We start from the raw sequence: 20,000 nt of genomic DNA on the forward strand, positions 1-20,000 counted from the left end.
GTGCCACAAATGTGGCAAGCATGGGCACCTGGCCGAGGCGTGTGACCAGATAATTTGTGGGAAGTGCAGAGAAATTGGTCATTCCTTTGAAGAATGCACCAATGGCAGGAAGTGCAATCTCTGTGGAGCAAATACCCATCTCTTCAGAGACTGCCCTTTTTCATTTGCCAACAAACTTAAAGCTAAGAAAACACAAGAGACTGAAGCCAATCAAGTAGAAAATGGCTGCCCAGGTGCAGCAAATGTGCTAATTGAAGAGGCGGGGCTGGGAGTTCCAAACCTCCCGCCAACAACCACGGTTGGAGGAGAACAGCCCGGTGAGGCCGGAAAAAGGGAGGAGCCTGAGCTCCGCCCTGCAGAGGGACCTGAAGAAGCAGGTGGGCGGAGCCAGGACTTGGGTGCAGCTGGACTTGATTCCCCTGATGAGGACTCCACAGGGAGTCTCATTACAGTGGGGGGAGACGAGTCCAGCGACAACCCCCTCCCCGACACCCAGCCCAGCCATAAGAGGACTGCGTCTGAACTGTCCAGCTCTGAGGCTGAAGAAGCCTCAGAGAAGAGGGGGAGAGCTGAGTTCGACTCTCAGAGCCCTCCTGAGGAGCGGTACAAAGCCTCCCCCCCCGGTTCACCCAACCAGTGCTCTTTTTTAAATATAGCGCTACAATCAACTCCGTTGGAGAGACGAGCGAATATTGGCTTCCGGAGGTCAGAATCTCGGGAATCACCTCCAGACTGTGTGGAGATAGTGAAATGAGATTCTTTCACATCACGAGAAGGAAACTTGTGTTAAATGTAGTCTTTTAATTATTTATAGTCTTTTAAACTGTCGTACCTGTTTTTAAAACATACTCATGACTCTCACCTTTTCAACTATCAATGTGAGAAGTGTGAAGTCGCGAGTTAGAGCCCAGAGTGTTTTATCATTTCTTAACACTTTTAAGTCAGATGTGTTTTTACTTCAAGAATGTGGCCTACCTTTTTTAAAAAAATATACACAGTGGGAGGAGACCTGGCCACAAACGTCGATCTGGAGTGGATCCAACCATAACAAGAATGACGGAGTGGCCATTTTAATTAAAAACCCTCAGGTTCTGGTGAAGGGCAGCACCGTGGTGAAAGAGGGTAGGGCACTTTTAGCACACCTGACTTTTATGGGGCACGATTTTAACCTTTTAAATGTATATGGTTTTAATGAAAAAAATGACAGGTATGACTTTTTAGAAGACCTGCAGTCCCACATGCTAGGCAGGGCACCATTAGTTGTAGGAGGTGATTTTAACTGTGTTTTAAATAAAGAAGACAGGAAAAGGATAGGGGAAGATTTTAAATTAGATAAAACATCGGTTTTATTACAGGGCTTATGCAGGGATTTTAGACTCACTGACTGCTTTAAAGCCATGCATCCCAGAGAGGAGGGCTTCACCTGGTTCAGTGGTGACGGCACCAAAGCCTCTCGCATAGATTATATCTTTATACGGAATTGGGTGCCGACCGATGCTAGATTAACCCCTGTCTTTTTCTCAGATCACCTCATGCTGTCCTGCACACTGTCACTTCCCTCAGGTGTGACGGTAGGGAGAGGTCTGTGGAAACTTAACTGCTCCCTTTTAGAAGATAGGGAGTTAGTTAGTCAGTTCCGGGAGCAGTACAAAGAGTGGCAGACCCTCCAAGACTTTTACACTACACGTGCGCACTGGTGGGAAATGGTGAAGGAAAGGACCCAGACTTTCTTTAGACAGGCAGGTAAGAGAAAGAAAGATAGGGAAAACAGACGCATGATGGGACTGCAAAAGAGACTACAGCGCTACTTCATTTTAACACAACAAGGAATTGATTTTAATAATGAAATTAAAAGTATTAAAGGAGAAATGTCGCTACTGGCAGAAACAAAAAGTAAAGGGGTTATTTTAAGAAGCAGAGAAAAGGAAACAGAAGAAGGTGAAAAGTGCACACGTTATTTTTTTAGAAAGATTTTAAACAAAGGGGGGACTATTTTAAAACTAAAAAATGACGACGGACGCACTTCACAAAGAACAGAGGAAATAAAAGATGATATAGAATGTTTTTACTCTGAACTGTATAAAGAGAAACCTGTTTTTAATGACACCCTAAACGAAGTTTTAAATTCCATCGAATGTCAGGTGAATGAAAATGTGTTTTTATCCCAAAATTTTAGTGTCAAGGAACTCAACAAGTGTTTTAAAAGTTTTAACAGAGGGAAGTCCCCAGGACAGGACGGACTTCCCTTTGAGTTTTATTTGACCTTTTGGGACATTTTAGCACCTGACTTACTAACCGTTTTTATGGAATTTGAGAAGCTAGACCGACTGCCAGACAGTTTTAAGATAGGGATAGTGACTCTACTCTACAAGAGTAAAGACAAGACTGACCTAAAAAACTGGAGACCTATCACGCTTTTAAATTTCGACTGTAAACTTTTTAGCAAAATTTTAGCGAATCGACTGACTATGGTTTTAGAGGACTTGATTCACCCGGATCAAGCCTGTGCCATCCCGGGGAGGAAGATCACCGACAGCCTCGTACTGATTAGAGACACCATTTGTCTGGCGAGAGACGAAAACACTCGGCTAATAGTCCTAAATTTAGACTTTGAAAAGGCCTTTGATCGAGTCTCGCACCAGTACCTGTTCCAGGTACTGCAAAAAATGGGGCTTCCACAGAGGTTCATAGCTTGGGTGGGATTGCTGTATAGAGGGATCAGCAGCAAAATCCTGGTTAACGGGCATCTGACAAAAGCAGTAGGAATCAACTGCGGTGTCCGTCAGGGTTGCCCGTTATCTCCTCTCCTGTACGCGATTTGCATCGAGCCGCTGGCACAGATCTTGAGAAGGGACCAACGAATCCACGGGGTCTTTGTGCCAGGGTCCGGGGGACTGACGAACAAATGCGTTCTGTACATGGACGACATAAACATTTTATGCACGGACCTCTCGTCAGTCAACCGGACCCTGGACTTGACAGACTGGTTTGGACGGGCCTCTGGGTCCAAACTAAACCGAGACAAGACCCAAGCCCAATTTTATGGACCATGGACAGCGACTGAAACGACAGGACTGTCCCTGACTGTGACCCAGACCGACCAAAAAATTCTGGGGGTTAGGTTTGACAAGGAGGGGGGAGGGAAAACGAATTGGCCAGACATTTTAGGGAAAGTTAGACAGAGGCTAGGGTACTGGGGACTGAGGGAACTGACAATAGAGGGAAAGGTTTTAATCATTAAAGCAGTGATTTTACCTTTGCTTTTATTGATCAGTTCTGTTTTTATCCCCCCAAAGAGAATCATTTTAGCCCTGGAACGAGCCATTTTTAACTTTCTGTGGGGTTCAAAGTGGGAACGCCTAAGAAGAGAAGTCCTGAAACGACCAAAGGAGAAAGGAGGCAAAGGCGTTCCAGACCTGTCTGTCTTTTTAATGTCTTTATACACAGCCACACACATTAAAATAGTGACGACCCCATCCAGAAACCCCAAAACGGCAGCCATGACACGTTTCTGGATGGGGTCCTACCTCAGACGGCTCAAAATTTTAAAGATTAGTCTTAAATTTCCAGTGTCTTTTAACCTGCCACCAGCCTATGCTTTTATACAGAATTTTTTAAAGCATTTTAGCCTGGAGCAGGAGGACGTAGAGGTTTTAACTAACCATCGTTCCCTTTTATGTGTTGTACAGGAGCGGGAACCAGTGAGTCCAGTGCGCGGGCTTGCACTCGGCGAGCCCTCCACGGTTTGGCGCAATGTGAACCACCCCGCTCTTCCAAACAGACTCCGGGACCTGTCATGGATGGTGGCACACGAGATCCTCCCAGTCAGGTCCGTCATGCACTCCCGGGGAATGTCGACGCTGTCGACCTGCCCCCGACCTGGTTGCGGCGCGCCGGAGTCGGTGAGGCACCTGCTCTGGGAGTGCAGCGCTGCTGTGGACCTGTGGGAAATGGCTGGCTCCTTGCAATTCCCGTACCTACCAGCGAAGGAGGTCCTCACACCACAGCTGGTGCTCTACGGGGCCAGCCAAAGGCCCGTCCCCAAAAAGGACTGGACGAAACAGTGGCTGGCCATCAACGCCCTGAAAGACGCCATGTGGACCTCCAGAAATTTGCTGGTAGGAAAGCACATGCAGATCCCCCCCGTGGCTGTGATCCAAATGGCTGCCGCAACACTCAGGGCAGCCGAGGCGGCCAGCGGCCGCCCAAGGACACAGCCACCAAGAAGAATCGCCTCTGTGCCCATTCGGAGGGAGGAGCCGGACCCACAACGCTAAAAAGGACACAGCAGCAGCGGCCTGGCTCTCCGGGAGAGGCAGGCGGGAAGGAGCACCAGGGCGGGGATCTCGGCCGAGCGCCTCGACAGGCACCCCGAGAGACCTACTGTTTGGAAGAGCGGGATGAGTTACCCTTGGTAGGGACTCACTGCGGTCCTGTACAAACGGGACTTTGGTTGGACTTTTTTAATGTTCCTTTTATAACTTTTATGGACATTTGACACACCTTTTAATTTTTGGCACATTTTATTTTTAAAATGAACTGAAATCCTTTTTACCCATGACTGGTTTTATCTGTATGATTTTATGATCGATAATATTTATTGTACAGAGAAATATTTATATGAAAAAGAAGTTGTGGATGGAAAAATGAAATGTGACTGAAATGAAACAAATGAATCACGTGTCAATAAACGTTTTCAAAACAAAAAAATCTGTTCTTATCAGTTTAATATCTGATATGTCCCCTACCCGGGGACTATATATTAAATTGATTTTTGGAACAGGGAGATGGAACAGGAGCTTGCTCCATCCTCTCCACGCATCGACCTGGTATTGCAGTAGCTCCAGGAACGGTGCATCTTCCCAATGTTGTTCAAAAATAATGCGGTGCGATCACAAGCATGTGATCATGCGATGATCTGTCAACGCTTTGAAAAATGTTTACGCTTGAGTAAAATGTGAGTGTACTTGGTAGGCTAGATGGCACTGTATAAGAAATATTAGATTCTTGCATTTTTTGAACCTTAATTGTTATGAATAATAAGTCATTTGAATGTAATCTGGCAAGAGCATTATATCGTGATCAACAATATACTGGTGTTGTATAACAGCTGCTCTCAGGCAGACAGGAAGGCTGTGTTTGTAACGTCCACATTTTGCCGACCTGCGGCCGTTGCCTTTTGGGATATGCTTCCTGTCCTGTCCTGTCCTGTCTGTCTGTCTGTCTGTCTGTCTGTCTGTCTGTCTGTCTGTCTGTCTGTCTGTCTGTCTGTCTGTCTGTCTGTCTGTCTGTCTGTCTGTCTGTCTGTCTGTCTGTCTGTCTGTCTGTCTGTCTGTCTGTCTGTCTGTCTGTCTGTCTGTCTGTCTGTCTGTCTGTCTGTCTGTCTGTCTGTCTGTCTGTCTGTCTGTCTGTCTGTCTGTCTGTCTGTCTGTCTGTCTGTCTGTCTGTCTGTCTGTCTGTCTGTCTGTCTGTCTGTCTGTCTGTCTGTCTGTCTGTCTGTCTGTCTGTCTGTCTGTCTGTCTGTCTGTCTGTCTGTCTGTCTGTCTGTCTGTCTGTCTGTCTGTCTGTCTGTCTGTCTGTCTGTCTGTCTGTCTGTCTGTCTGTCTGTCTGTCTGTCTGTCTGTCTGTCTGTCTGTCTGTCTGTCTGTCTGTCTGTCTGTCTGTCTGTCTGTCTGTCTGTCTGTCTGTCTGTCTGTCTGTCTGTCTGTCTGTCTGTCTGTCTGTCTGTCTGTCTGTCTGTCTGTCTGTCTGTCTGTCTGTCTGTCTGTCTGTCTGTCTGTCTGTCTGTCTGTCTGTCTGTCTGTCTGTCTGTCTGTCTGTCTGTCTGTCTGTCTGTCTGTCTGTCTGTCTGTCTGTCTGTCTGTCTGTCTGTCTGTCTGTCTGTCTGTCTGTCTGTCTGTCTGTCTGTCTGTCTGTCTGTCTGTCTGTCTGTCTGTCTGTCTGTCTGTCTGTCTGTCTGTCTGTCTGTCTGTCTGTCTGTCTGTCTGTCTGTCTGTCTGTCTGTCTGTCTGTCTGTCTGTCTGTCTGTCTGTCTGTCTGTCTGTCTGTCTGTCTGTCTGTCTGTCTGTCTGTCTGTCTGTCTGTCTGTCTGTCTGTCTGTCTGTCTGTCTGTCTGTCTGTCTGTCTGTCTGTCTGTCTGTCTGTCTGTCTGTCTGTCTGTCTGTCTGTCTGTCTGTCTGTCTGTCTGTCTGTCTGTCTGTCTGTCTGTCTGTCTGTCTGTCTGTCTGTCTGTCTGTCTGTCTGTCTGTCTGTCTGTCTGACTGACTGACTGACTGACTGACTGACTGACTGACTGACTGACTGACTGACTGACTGACTGACTGACTGACTGACTGACTGACTGACTGAGGTGATAGGTCAAATGTTAAACAGTCGCTGGCCGCCAACCCGGAGCCACATAATTCCTTAACCCAGACGCATTCCGGGTCGTTACTGGATTCTGTGGACCATCAAAGTAAAGGTCAGGGTGGCACCTGGGTCACCTGTATCTGACAATATTACAGTATCGCTTCTCGGCCTTTTGGCTAAGACTGCGGTCACTCCCGTTTAGCAGGACTCTTTCACATTTATTGAATTAGTTCTTGGCTTCTTGGGAGTACATTGTCTTGCACATTTGTTTGTTTTGAACTGCTGTTTTTTGCACACTTTGTATTTGCACTTTAGGTCTACTTGCTTGAAGGTAAGTTTCTCTTTTACTCTAATTTATTGTGTTTTAGGGTTTTAAAAGTAATTTATTGGTATTTATTTATTTATTTAGTTTTTAGTGGTGCCTCTAGCCATGTCGGCTGCACCGGCCGGCATGCGGAGGCACCACAGTGTCCGTTTCAAATTTAAAGAAAAGGATGGTAAGCTCATGGGAATGTCAAGGTTGGACTTCTCCCGGAAGCTCATCCAAAAGACTCTTGGCTTTAAACCCGACGACCTAAACTGTATTCTCGGACTGCCCTTTAATAAAGGCTATGATGTAAGTTTTCGCACGGCCCCCCTGTTAAATGAATTCTGGACACGCTTTGAGAACGCTAAGACCCAGTTTTCTGTGTTTGACATTGAGAAACTGACTGACAATGCCGCTAAAACGGTCATTGTCCGGATGTTCAATGAAACCGTCAACGCAGAGGACATTTGTTTGTGGCTGGGTAGATATTGCACGGTGAGAGGACAGGCTACCAAGGTCAGAGATGAAGACGGTATTTGGAACTGTGCCTGGAGGGTCCCCATTCAACAATGGCAGGACCCTCAGGGCTTCCAGGGCCTGAAATCTCTGCCCTCCATGATAGTCCTGGGAACTAACCGGGGCTACATTCATTACCAGGGCCAGCCCAAGCTGTGCCACAAATGTGGCAAGCATGGGCACCTGGCCGAGGCGTGTGACCAGATAATTTGTGGGAAGTGCAGAGAAATTGGTCATTCCTTTGAAGAATGCACCAATGGCAGGAAGTGCAATCTCTGTGGAGCAAATACCCATCTCTTCAGAGACTGCCCTTTTTCATTTGCCAACAAACTTAAAGCTAAGAAAACACAAGAGACTGAAGCCAATCAAGTAGAAAATGGCTGCCCAGGTGCAGCAAATGTGCTAATTGAAGAGGCGGGGCTGGGAGTTCCAAACCTCCCGCCAACAACCACGGTTGGAGGAGAACAGCCCGGTGAGGCCGGAAAAAGGGAGGAGCCTGAGCTCCGCCCTGCAGAGGGACCTGAAGAAGCAGGTGGGCGGAGCCAGGACTTGGGTGCAGCTGGACTTGATTCCCCTGATGAGGACTCCACAGGGAGTCTCATTACAGTGGGGGGAGACGAGTCCAGCGACAACCCCCTCCCCGACACCCAGCCCAGCCATAAGAGGACTGCGTCTGAACTGTCCAGCTCTGAGGCTGAAGAAGCCTCAGAGAAGAGGGGGAGAGCTGAGTTCGACTCTCAGAGCCCTCCTGAGGAGCGGTACAAAGCCTCCCCCCCCGGTTCACCCAACCAGTGCTCTTTTTTAAATATAGCGCTACAATCAACTCCGTTGGAGAGACGAGCGAATATTGGCTTCCGGAGGTCAGAATCTCGGGAATCACCTCCAGACTGTGTGGAGATAGTGAAATGAGATTCTTTCACATCACGAGAAGGAAACTTGTGTTAAATGTAGTCTTTTAATTATTTATAGTCTTTTAAACTGTCGTACCTGTTTTTAAAACATACTCATGACTCTCACCTTTTCAACTATCAATGTGAGAAGTGTGAAGTCGCGAGTTAGAGCCCAGAGTGTTTTATCATTTCTTAACACTTTTAAGTCAGATGTGTTTTTACTTCAAGAATGTGGCCTACCTTTTTTAAAAAAATATACACAGTGGGAGGAGACCTGGCCACAAACGTCGATCTGGAGTGGATCCAACCATAACAAGAATGACGGAGTGGCCATTTTAATTAAAAACCCTCAGGTTCTGGTGAAGGGCAGCACCGTGGTGAAAGAGGGTAGGGCACTTTTAGCACACCTGACTTTTATGGGGCACGATTTTAACCTTTTAAATGTATATGGTTTTAATGAAAAAAATGACAGGTATGACTTTTTAGAAGACCTGCAGTCCCACATGCTAGGCAGGGCACCATTAGTTGTAGGAGGTGATTTTAACTGTGTTTTAAATAAAGAAGACAGGAAAAGGATAGGGGAAGATTTTAAATTAGATAAAACATCGGTTTTATTACAGGGCTTATGCAGGGATTTTAGACTCACTGACTGCTTTAAAGCCATGCATCCCAGAGAGGAGGGCTTCACCTGGTTCAGTGGTGACGGCACCAAAGCCTCTCGCATAGATTATATCTTTATACGGAATTGGGTGCCGACCGATGCTAGATTAACCCCTGTCTTTTTCTCAGATCACCTCATGCTGTCCTGCACACTGTCACTTCCCTCAGGTGTGACGGTAGGGAGAGGTCTGTGGAAACTTAACTGCTCCCTTTTAGAAGATAGGGAGTTAGTTAGTCAGTTCCGGGAGCAGTACAAAGAGTGGCAGACCCTCCAAGACTTTTACACTACACGTGCGCACTGGTGGGAAATGGTGAAGGAAAGGACCCAGACTTTCTTTAGACAGGCAGGTAAGAGAAAGAAAGATAGGGAAAACAGACGCATGATGGGACTGCAAAAGAGACTACAGCGCTACTTCATTTTAACACAACAAGGAATTGATTTTAATAATGAAATTAAAAGTATTAAAGGAGAAATGTCGCTACTGGCAGAAACAAAAAGTAAAGGGGTTATTTTAAGAAGCAGAGAAAAGGAAACAGAAGAAGGTGAAAAGTGCACACGTTATTTTTTTAGAAAGATTTTAAACAAAGGGGGGACTATTTTAAAACTAAAAAATGACGACGGACGCACTTCACAAAGAACAGAGGAAATAAAAGATGATATAGAATGTTTTTACTCTGAACTGTATAAAGAGAAACCTGTTTTTAATGACACCCTAAACGAAGTTTTAAATTCCATCGAATGTCAGGTGAATGAAAATGTGTTTTTATCCCAAAATTTTAGTGTCAAGGAACTCAACAAGTGTTTTAAAAGTTTTAACAGAGGGAAGTCCCCAGGACAGGACGGACTTCCCTTTGAGTTTTATTTGACCTTTTGGGACATTTTAGCACCTGACTTACTAACCGTTTTTATGGAATTTGAGAAGCTAGACCGACTGCCAGACAGTTTTAAGATAGGGATAGTGACTCTACTCTACAAGAGTAAAGACAAGACTGACCTAAAAAACTGGAGACCTATCACGCTTTTAAATTTCGACTGTAAACTTTTTAGCAAAATTTTAGCGAATCGACTGACTATGGTTTTAGAGGACTTGATTCACCCGGATCAAGCCTGTGCCATCCCGGGGAGGAAGATCACCGACAGCCTCGTACTGATTAGAGACACCATTTGTCTGGCGAGAGACGAAAACACTCGGCTAATAGTCCTAAATTTAGACTTTGAAAAGGCCTTTGATCGAGTCTCGCACCAGTACCTGTTCCAGGTACTGCAAAAAATGGGGCTTCCACAGAGGTTCATAGCTTGGGTGGGATTGCTGTATAGAGGGATCAGCAGCAAAATCCTGGTTAACGGGCATCTGACAAAAGCAGTAGGAATCAACTGCGGTGTCCGTCAGGGTTGCCCGTTATCTCCTCTCCTGTACGCGATTTGCATCGAGCCGCTGGCACAGATCTTGAGAAGGGACCAACGAATCCACGGGGTCTTTGTGCCAGGGTCCGGGGGACTGACGAACAAATGCGTTCTGTACATGGACGACATAAACATTTTATGCACGGACCTCTCGTCAGTCAACCGGACCCTGGACTTGACAGACTGGTTTGGACGGGCCTCTGGGTCCAAACTAAACCGAGACAAGACCCAAGCCCAATTTTATGGACCATGGACAGCGACTGAAACGACAGGACTGTCCCTGACTGTGACCCAGACCGACCAAAAAATTCTGGGGGTTAGGTTTGACAAGGAGGGGGGAGGGAAAACGAATTGGCCAGACATTTTAGGGAAAGTTAGACAGAGGCTAGGGTACTGGGGACTGAGGGAACTGACAATAGAGGGAAAGGTTTTAATCATTAAAGCAGTGATTTTACCTTTGCTTTTATTGATCAGTTCTGTTTTTATCCCCCCAAAGAGAATCATTTTAGCCCTGGAACGAGCCATTTTTAACTTTCTGTGGGGTTCAAAGTGGGAACGCCTAAGAAGAGAAGTCCTGAAACGACCAAAGGAGAAAGGAGGCAAAGGCGTTCCAGACCTGTCTGTCTTTTTAATGTCTTTATACACAGCCACACACATTAAAATAGTGACGACCCCATCCAGAAACCCCAAAACGGCAGCCATGACACGTTTCTGGATGGGGTCCTACCTCAGACGGCTCAAAATTTTAAAGATTAGTCTTAAATTTCCAGTGTCTTTTAACCTGCCACCAGCCTATGCTTTTATACAGAATTTTTTAAAGCATTTTAGCCTGGAGCAGGAGGACGTAGAGGTTTTAACTAACCATCGTTCCCTTTTATGTGTTGTACAGGAGCGGGAACCAGTGAGTCCAGTGCGCGGGCTTGCACTCGGCGAGCCCTCCACGGTTTGGCGCAATGTGAACCACCCCGCTCTTCCAAACAGACTCCGGGACCTGTCATGGATGGTGGCACACGAGATCCTCCCAGTCAGGTCCGTCATGCACTCCCGGGGAATGTCGACGCTGTCGACCTGCCCCCGACCTGGTTGCGGCGCGCCGGAGTCGGTGAGGCACCTGCTCTGGGAGTGCAGCGCTGCTGTGGACCTGTGGGAAATGGCTGGCTCCTTGCAATTCCCGTACCTACCAGCGAAGGAGGTCCTCACACCACAGCTGGTGCTCTACGGGGCCAGCCAAAGGCCCGTCCCCAAAAAGGACTGGACGAAACAGTGGCTGGCCATCAACGCCCTGAAAGACGCCATGTGGACCTCCAGAAATTTGCTGGTAGGAAAGCACATGCAGATCCCCCCCGTGGCTGTGATCCAAATGGCTGCCGCAACACTCAGGGCAGCCGAGGCGGCCAGCGGCCGCCCAAGGACACAGCCACCAAGAAGAATCGCCTCTGTGCCCATTCGGAGGGAGGAGCCGGACCCACAACGCTAAAAAGGACACAGCAGCAGCGGCCTGGCTCTCCGGGAGAGGCAGGCGGGAAGGAGCACCAGGGCGGGGATCTCGGCCGAGCGCCTCGACAGGCACCCCGAGAGACCTACTGTTTGGAAGAGCGGGATGAGTTACCCTTGGTAGGGACTCACTGCGGTCCTGTACAAACGGGACTTTGGTTGGACTTTTTTAATGTTCCTTTTATAACTTTTATGGACATTTGACACACCTTTTAATTTTTGGCACATTTTATTTTTAAAATGAACTGAAATCCTTTTTACCCATGACTGGTTTTATCTGTATGATTTTATGATCGATAATATTTATTGTACAGAGAAATATTTATATGAATATTTATATGAAAAAGAAGTTGTGGATGGAAAAATGAAATGTGACTGAAATGAAACAAATGAATCACGTGTCAATAAACGTTTTCAAAACAAAAAAATCTGTTCTTATCAGTTTAATATCTGATATGTCCCCTACCCGGGGACTATATATTAAATTGATTTTTGGAACAGGGAGATGGAACAGGAGCTTGCTCCATCCTCTCCACGCATCGACCTGGTATTGCAGTAGCTCCAGGAACGGTGCATCTTCCCAATGTTGTTCAAAAATAATGCGGTGCGATCACAAGCATGTGATCATGCGATGATCTGTCAACGCTTTGAAAAATGTTTACGCTTGAGTAAAATGTGAGTGTACTTGGTAGGCTAGATGGCACTGTATAAGAAATATTAGATTCTTGCATTTTTTGAACCTTAATTGTTATGAATAATAAGTCATTTGAATGTAATCTGGCAAGAGCATTATATCGTGATCAACAATATACTGGTGTTGTATAACAGCTGCTCTCAGGCAGACAGGAAGGCTGTGTTTGTAACGTCCACATTTTGCCGACCTGCGGCCGTTGCCTTTGGGATATGCTTCCTGTCCTGTCCTGTCTGTCTGTCTGTCTGTCTGTCTGTCTGTCTGTCTGTCTGTCTGTCTGTCTGTCTGTCTGTCTGTCTGTCTGTCTGTCTGTCTGTCTGTCTGTCTGTCTGTCTGTCTGTCTGTCTGTCTGTCTGTCTGTCTGTCTGTCTGTCTGTCTGTCTGTCTGTCTGTCTGTCTGTCTGTCTGTCTGTCTGTCTGTCTGTCTGTCTGTCTGTCTGTCTGTCTGTCTGTCTGTCTGTCTGTCTGTCTGTCTGTCTGTCTGTCTGTCTGTCTGTCTGTCTGTCTGTCTGTCTGTCTGTCTGTCTGTCTGTCTGTCTGTCTGTCTGTCTGTCTGTCTGTCTGTCTGTCTGTCTGTCTGTCTGTCTGTCTGTCTGTCTGTCTGTCTGTCTGTCTGTCTGTCTGTCTGTCTGTCTGTCTGTCTGTCTGTCTGTCTGTCTGTCTGTCTGTCTGTCTGTCTGTCTGTCTGTCTGTCTGTCTGTCTGTCTGTCTGTCTGTCTGTCTGTCTGTCTGTCTGTCTGTCTGTCTGTCTGTCTGTCTGTCTGTCTGTCTGTCTGTCTGTCTGTCTGTCTGTCTGTCTGTCTGTCTGTCTGTCTGTCTGTCTGTCTGTCTGTCTGTCTGTCTGTCTGTCTGTCTGTCTGTCTGTCTGTCTGTCTGTCTGTCTGTCTGTCTGTCTGTCTGTCTGTCTGTCTGTCTGTCTGTCTGTCTGTCTGTCTGTCTGTCTGTCTGTCTGTCTGTCTGTCTGTCTGTCTGTCTGTCTGTCTGTCTGTCTGTCTGTCTGTCTGTCTGTCTGTCTGTCTGTCTGTCTGTCTGTCTGTCTGTCTGTCTGTCTGTCTGTCTGTCTGTCTGTCTGTCTGTCTGTCTGTCTGTCTGTCTGTCTGTCTGTCTGTCTGTCTGTCTGTCTGTCTGTCTGTCTGTCTGTCTGTCTGTCTGTCTGTCTGTCTGTCTGTCTGTCTGTCTGTCTGTCTGTCTGTCTGTCTGTCTGTCTGTCTGTCTGTCTGTCTGTCTGTCTGTCTGTCTGTCTGTCTGTCTGTCTGTCTGTCTGTCTGACTGACTGACTGACTGACTGACTGACTGACTGACTGACTGACTGACTGACTGACTGACTGACTGAGGTGATAGGTCAAATGTTAAACAGTCGCTGGCCGCCAACCCGGAGCCACATAATTCCTTAACCCAGACGCATTCCGGGTCGTTACTGGATTCTGTGGACCATCAAAGTAAAGGTCAGGGTGGCACCTGGGTCACCTGTATCTGACAATATTACAGTATCGCTTCTCGGCCTTTTGGCTAAGACTGCGGTCACTCCCGTTTAGCAGGACTCTTTCACATTTATTGAATTAGTTCTTGGCTTCTTGGGAGTACATTGTCTTGCACATTTGTTTGTTTTGAACTGCTGTTTTTTGCACACTTTGTATTTGCACTTTAGGTCTACTTGCTTGAAGGTAAGTTTCTCTTTTACTCTAATTTATTGTGTTTTAGGGTTTTAAAAGTAATTTATTGGTATTTATTTATTTATTTAGTTTTTAGTGGTGCCTCTAGCCATGTCGGCTGCACCGGCCGGCATGCGGAGGCACCACAGTGTCCGTTTCAAATTTAAAGAAAAGGATGGTAAGCTCATGGGAATGTCAAGGTTGGACTTCTCCCGGAAGCTCATCCAAAAGACTCTTGGCTTTAAACCCGACGACCTAAACTGTATTCTCGGACTGCCCTTTAATAAAGGCTATGATGTAAGTTTTCGCACGGCCCCCCTGTTAAATGAATTCTGGACACGCTTTGAGAACGCTAAGACCCAGTTTTCTGTGTTTGACATTGAGAAACTGACTGACAATGCCGCTAAAACGGTCATTGTCCGGATGTTCAATGAAACCGTCAACGCAGAGGACATTTGTTTGTGGCTGGGTAGATATTGCACGGTGAGAGGACAGGCTACCAAGGTCAGAGATGAAGACGGTATTTGGAACTGTGCCTGGAGGGTCCCCATTCAACAATGGCAGGACCCTCAGGGCTTCCAGGGCCTGAAATCTCTGCCCTCCATGATAGTCCTGGGAACTAACCGGGGCTACATTCATTACCAGGGCCAGCCCAAGCTGTGCCACAAATGTGGCAAGCATGGGCACCTGGCCGAGGCGTGTGACCAGATAATTTGTGGGAAGTGCAGAGAAATTGGTCATTCCTTTGAAGAATGCACCAATGGCAGGAAGTGCAATCTCTGTGGAGCAAATACCCATCTCTTCAGAGACTGCCCTTTTTCATTTGCCAACAAACTTAAAGCTAAGAAAACACAAGAGACTGAAGCCAATCAAGTAGAAAATGGCTGCCCAGGTGCAGCAAATGTGCTAATTGAAGAGGCGGGGCTGGGAGTTCCAAACCTCCCGCCAACAACCACGGTTGGAGGAGAACAGCCCGGTGAGGCCGGAAAAAGGGAGGAGCCTGAGCTCCGCCCTGCAGAGGGACCTGAAGAAGCAGGTGGGCGGAGCCAGGACTTGGGTGCAGCTGGACTTGATTCCCCTGATGAGGACTCCACAGGGAGTCTCATTACAGTGGGGGGAGACGAGTCCAGCGACAACCCCCTCCCCGACACCCAGCCCAGCCATAAGAGGACTGCGTCTGAACTGTCCAGCTCTGAGGCTGAAGAAGCCTCAGAGAAGAGGGGGAGAGCTGAGTTCGACTCTCAGAGCCCTCCTGAGGAGCGGTACAAAGCCTCCCCCCCCGGTTCACCCAACCAGTGCTCTTTTTTAAATATAGCGCTACAATCAACTCCGTTGGAGAGACGAGCGAATATTGGCTTCCGGAGGTCAGAATCTCGGGAATCACCTCCAGACTGTGTGGAGATAGTGAAATGAGATTCTTTCACATCACGAGAAGGAAACTTGTGTTAAATGTAGTCTTTTAATTATTTATAGTCTTTTAAACTGTCGTACCTGTTTTTAAAACATACTCATGACTCTCACCTTTTCAACTATCAATGTGAGAAGTGTGAAGTCGCGAGTTAGAGCCCAGAGTGTTTTATCATTTCTTAACACTTTTAAGTCAGATGTGTTTTTACTTCAAGAATGTGGCCTACCTTTTTTAAAAAAATATACACAGTGGGAGGAGACCTGGCCACAAACGTCGATCTGGAGTGGATCCAACCATAACAAGAATGACGGAGTGGCCATTTTAATTAAAAACCCTCAGGTTCTGGTGAAGGGCAGCACCGTGGTGAAAGAGGGTAGGGCACTTTTAGCACACCTGACTTTTATGGGGCACGATTTTAACCTTTTAAATGTATATGGTTTTAATGAAAAAAATGACAGGTATGACTTTTTAGAAGACCTGCAGTCCCACATGCTAGGCAGGGCACCATTAGTTGTAGGAGGTGATTTTAACTGTGTTTTAAATAAAGAAGACAGGAAAAGGATAGGGGAAGATTTTAAATTAGATAAAACATCGGTTTTATTACAGGGCTTATGCAGGGATTTTAGACTCACTGACTGCTTTAAAGCCATGCATCCCAGAGAGGAGGGCTTCACCTGGTTCAGTGGTGACGGCACCAAAGCCTCTCGCATAGATTATATCTTTATACGGAATTGGGTGCCGACCGATGCTAGATTAACCCCTGTCTTTTTCTCAGATCACCTCATGCTGTCCTGCACACTGTCACTTCCCTCAGGTGTGACGGTAGGGAGAGGTCTGTGGAAACTTAACTGCTCCCTTTTAGAAGATAGGGAGTTAGTTAGTCAGTTCCGGGAGCAGTACAAAGAGTGGCAGACCCTCCAAGACTTTTACACTACACGTGCGCACTGGTGGGAAATGGTGAAGGAAAGGACCCAGACTTTCTTTAGACAGGCAGGTAAGAGAAAGAAAGATAGGGAAAACAGACGCATGATGGGACTGCAAAAGAGACTACAGCGCTACTTCATTTTAACACAACAAGGAATTGATTTTAATAATGAAATTAAAAGTATTAAAGGAGAAATGTCGCTACTGGCAGAAACAAAAAGTAAAGGGGTTATTTTAAGAAGCAGAGAAAAGGAAACAGAAGAAGGTGAAAAGTGCACACGTTATTTTTTTAGAAAGATTTTAAACAAAGGGGGGACTATTTTAAAACTAAAAAATGACGACGGACGCACTTCACAAAGAACAGAGGAAATAAAAGATGATATAGAATGTTTTTACTCTGAACTGTATAAAGAGAAACCTGTTTTTAATGACACCCTAAACGAAGTTTTAAATTCCATCGAATGTCAGGTGAATGAAAATGTGTTTTTATCCCAAAATTTTAGTGTCAAGGAACTCAACAAGTGTTTTAAAAGTTTTAACAGAGGGAAGTCCCCAGGACAGGACGGACTTCCCTTTGAGTTTTATTTGACCTTTTGGGACATTTTAGCACCTGACTTACTAACCGTTTTTATGGAATTTGAGAAGCTAGACCGACTGCCAGACAGTTTTAAGATAGGGATAGTGACTCTACTCTACAAGAGTAAAGACAAGACTGACCTAAAAAACTGGAGACCTATCACGCTTTTAAATTTCGACTGTAAACTTTTTAGCAAAATTTTAGCGAATCGACTGACTATGGTTTTAGAGGACTTGATTCACCCGGATCAAGCCTGTGCCATCCCGGGGAGGAAGATCACCGACAGCCTCGTACTGATTAGAGACACCATTTGTCTGGCGAGAGACGAAAACACTCGGCTAATAGTCCTAAATTTAGACTTTGAAAAGGCCTTTGATCGAGTCTCGCACCAGTACCTGTTCCAGGTACTGCAAAAAATGGGGCTTCCACAGAGGTTCATAGCTTGGGTGGGATTGCTGTATAGAGGGATCAGCAGCAAAATCCTGGTTAACGGGCATCTGACAAAAGCAGTAGGAATCAACTGCGGTGTCCGTCAGGGTTGCCCGTTATCTCCTCTCCTGTACGCGATTTGCATCGAGCCGCTGGCACAGATCTTGAGAAGGGACCAACGAATCCACGGGGTCTTTGTGCCAGGGTCCGGGGGACTGACGAACAAATGCGTTCTGTACATGGACGACATAAACATTTTATGCACGGACCTCTCGTCAGTCAACCGGACCCTGGACTTGACAGACTGGTTTGGACGGGCCTCTGGGTCCAAACTAAACCGAGACAAGACCCAAGCCCAATTTTATGGACCATGGACAGCGACTGAAACGACAGGACTGTCCCTGACTGTGACCCAGACCGACCAAAAAATTCTGGGGGTTAGGTTTGACAAGGAGGGGGGAGGGAAAACGAATTGGCCAGACATTTTAGGGAAAGTTAGACAGAGGCTAGGGTACTGGGGACTGAGGGAACTGACAATAGAGGGAAAGGTTTTAATCATTAAAGCAGTGATTTTACCTTTGCTTTTATTGATCAGTTCTGTTTTTATCCCCCCAAAGAGAATCATTTTAGCCCTGGAACGAGCCATTTTTAACTTTCTGTGGGGTTCAAAGTGGGAACGCCTAAGAAGAGAAGTCCTGAAACGACCAAAGGAGAAAGGAGGCAAAGGCGTTCCAGACCTGTCTGTCTTTTTAATGTCTTTATACACAGCCACACACATTAAAATAGTGACGACCCCATCCAGAAACCCCAAAACGGCAGCCATGACACGTTTCTGGATGGGGTCCTACCTCAGACGGCTCAAAATTTTAAAGATTAGTCTTAAATTTCCAGTGTCTTTTAACCTGCCACCAGCCTATGCTTTTATACAGAATTTTTTAAAGCATTTTAGCCTGGAGCAGGAGGACGTAGAGGTTTTAACTAACCATCGTTCCCTTTTATGTGTTGTACAGGAGCGGGAACCAGTGAGTCCAGTGCGCGGGCTTGCACTCGGCGAGCCCTCCACGGTTTGGCGCAATGTGAACCACCCCGCTCTTCCAAACAGACTCCGGGACCTGTCATGGATGGTGGCACACGAGATCCTCCCAGTCAGGTCCGTCATGCACTCCCGGGGAATGTCGACGCTGTCGACCTGCCCCCGACCTGGTTGCGGCGCGCCGGAGTCGGTGAGGCACCTGCTCTGGGAGTGCAGCGCTGCTGTGGACCTGTGGGAAATGGCTGGCTCCTTGCAATTCCCGTACCTACCAGCGAAGGAGGTCCTCACACCACAGCTGGTGCTCTACGGGGCCAGCCAAAGGCCCGTCCCCAAAAAGGACTGGACGAAACAGTGGCTGGCCATCAACGCCCTGAAAGACGCCATGTGGACCTCCAGAAATTTGCTGGTAGGAAAGCACATGCAGATCCCCCCCGTGGCTGTGATCCAAATGGCTGCCGCAACACTCAGGGCAGCCGAGGCGGCCAGCGGCCGCCCAAGGACACAGCCACCAAGAAGAATCGCCTCTGTGCCCATTCGGAGGGAGGAGCCGGACCCACAACGCTAAAAAGGACACAGCAGCAGCGGCCTGGCTCTCCGGGAGAGGCAGGCGGGAAGGAGCACCAGGGCGGGGATCTCGGCCGAGCGCCTCGACAGGCACCCCGAGAGACCTACTGTTTGGAAGAGCGGGATGAGTTACCCTTGGTAGGGACTCACTGCGGTCCTGTACAAACGGGACTTTGGTTGGACTTTTTTAATGTTCCTTTTATAACTTTTATGGACATTTGACACACCTTTTAATTTTTGGCACATTTTATTTTTAAAATGAACTGAAATCCTTTTTACCCATGACTGGTTTTATCTGTATGATTTTATGATCGATAATATTTATTGTACAGAGAAATATTTATATGAAAAAGAAGTTGTGGATGGAAAAATGAAATGTGACTGAAATGAAACAAATGAATCACGTGTCAATAAACGTTTTCAAAACAAAAAAATCTGTTCTTATCAGTTTAATATCTGATATGTCCCCTACCCGGGGACTATATATTAAATTGATTTTTGGAACAGGGAGATGGAACAGGAGCTTGCTCCATCCTCTCCACGCATCGACCTGGTATTGCAGTAGCTCCAGGAACGGTGCATCTTCCCAATGTTGTTCAAAAATAATGCGGTGCGATCACAAGCATGTGATCATGCGATGATCTGTCAACGCTTTGAAAAATGTTTACGCTTGAGTAAAATGTGAGTGTACTTGGTAGGCTAGATGGCACTGTATAAGAAATATTAGATTCTTGCATTTTTTGAACCTTAATTGTTATGAATAATAAGTCATTTGAATGTAATCTGGCAAGAGCATTATATCGTGATCAACAATATACTGGTGTTGTATAACAGCTGCTCTCAGGCAGACAGGAAGGCTGTGTTTGTAACGTCCACATTTTGCCGACCTGCGGCCGTTGCCTTTTGGGATATGCTTCCTGTCCTGTCCTGTCCTGTCTGTCTGTCTGTCTGTCTGTCTGTCTGTCTGTCTGTCTGTCTGTCTGTCTGTCTGTCTGTCTGTCTGTCTGTCTGTCTGTCTGTCTGTCTGTCTGTCTGTCTGTCTGTCTGTCTGTCTGTCTGTCTGTCTGTCTGTCTGTCTGTCTGTCTGTCTGTCTGTCTGTCT

General features: G+C 46.7%; 3 pseudogenes; all 3 read left to right on the forward strand.

The window, feature by feature from the left end:
* Nucleotides 1-4,688: 4,688 nt before the first annotated feature.
* On the forward strand, nucleotides 4,689-4,863 carry LOC137591786 (U2 spliceosomal RNA; annotated as a pseudogene).
* A 7,163-nt stretch (nucleotides 4,864-12,026) lies between these two features.
* LOC137591787 (U2 spliceosomal RNA) lies at nucleotides 12,027-12,201 on the forward strand (annotated as a pseudogene).
* Nucleotides 12,202-19,310: 7,109 nt separating this feature from the next.
* Nucleotides 19,311-19,485, forward strand: LOC137591788 (U2 spliceosomal RNA; annotated as a pseudogene).
* The last annotated feature ends 515 nt before the right edge of the window (nucleotides 19,486-20,000 follow it).

Source organism: Antennarius striatus, unplaced genomic scaffold, assembly GCF_040054535.1.
Source record: "Antennarius striatus isolate MH-2024 unplaced genomic scaffold, ASM4005453v1 scaffold_29, whole genome shotgun sequence".
Classification (NCBI taxonomy): Eukaryota; Metazoa; Chordata; class Actinopteri; order Lophiiformes; family Antennariidae; genus Antennarius; species Antennarius striatus.